Source organism: Buceros rhinoceros, unplaced genomic scaffold (assembly GCF_000710305.1).
Source record: "Buceros rhinoceros silvestris isolate BGI_N320 unplaced genomic scaffold, ASM71030v1 scaffold11196, whole genome shotgun sequence".
Lineage (NCBI taxonomy): Eukaryota > Metazoa > Chordata > Aves > Bucerotiformes > Bucerotidae > Buceros > Buceros rhinoceros.
Window position 1 is genome coordinate 9,972 of NW_010419351.1, and position 1,064 is coordinate 11,035.

Below are 1,064 nucleotides of genomic sequence, written 5' to 3' on the forward strand. Positions count from 1 at the left end.
CCGCCCAGCCACGCCTCCAGCTCCGGCCGGCAGGGCCCTGAGCAAAGCGCTGCTGGCAGCGGGCTGGGACTTGGAGCAGAGGCACCAGCCTGCAGGTGACTCCAGCTGCTGTGGCCTGCACTGGTCACCGCTGTCACATGCAGTGGAGGAGTGGCTTCAGCCCAGGAGGGGTGAAGGGCTTAAACTTGGCGGAGCCCACCCCGCCACCCTAGCAGGACAGGGTGCAGCAGGAGTCCCCAACAGCCCAGCTGTGGTGGCCGAGCACACTGTGATTTTGAGCGAAGCAGGAGCTTCTCACCACCAAAACCCACATCAGCAAACGTCCTGCTAGCCGTGGTCACGCACTCACCTGGGGGCTTCTGGGGCTCAGTTTGCCTGCACTGGCATCAGTGGCATTGGCTCTCCCAGCTCCCAGTGACGCAGCAAGAGGCCCACGGTCCCCTCAGTGCTCCGGGACGTCAGCCCAGAGGTCCCTCTGGCTCGGGGAAGAGCAGGCACGGTGCCAGGCAGAGATGGTGGTGGGGTCCCAGCTAGGGGGAAGCTGGCCCCTGCCACCGCCCCGTGCAGGAGAGGGACAGACTCCTTGAGCTCCCTGGGTCTGGGGCAGCCCCACTGCTTCAAGCCCGGCGTGCATCCCTGTGGGCTGCCTACGTGCCACAGGGCATGTCCCCAGGGGACACAGGTCCCTCCAGTCCCACAGTCATGAAGAGGAGTGCTGCATATGGGGAGAGGTGATGGAAATGGGGGAAGATGATGGGTGTGGGAGAGAGCCGAGTGTGCAAGGGATGTGCACATGGTGCCCAGTGCCAGACCTCGGACATCCTGCTGAGGAGCAGGGGGTGGGAGGTCTCGGGAGAGATGAGCAGAGCTCGGCAGCCCATCCCCAGTGCCAAGCTGTGGCATCCTTCATCCGGCTGCTTCTGGAGGGATGTTGGGGGGATGTTGGGGGGATGCTGGGGGATGCTGGGGATGCCGAGCTGCCCAGTCTGGCCCTGGCGCATTTCCACAGAGCTTGGCAGCCTCTCCAGGAGCGGCTGGGTGACCCGCAGAGGGCCGGCCTCCCC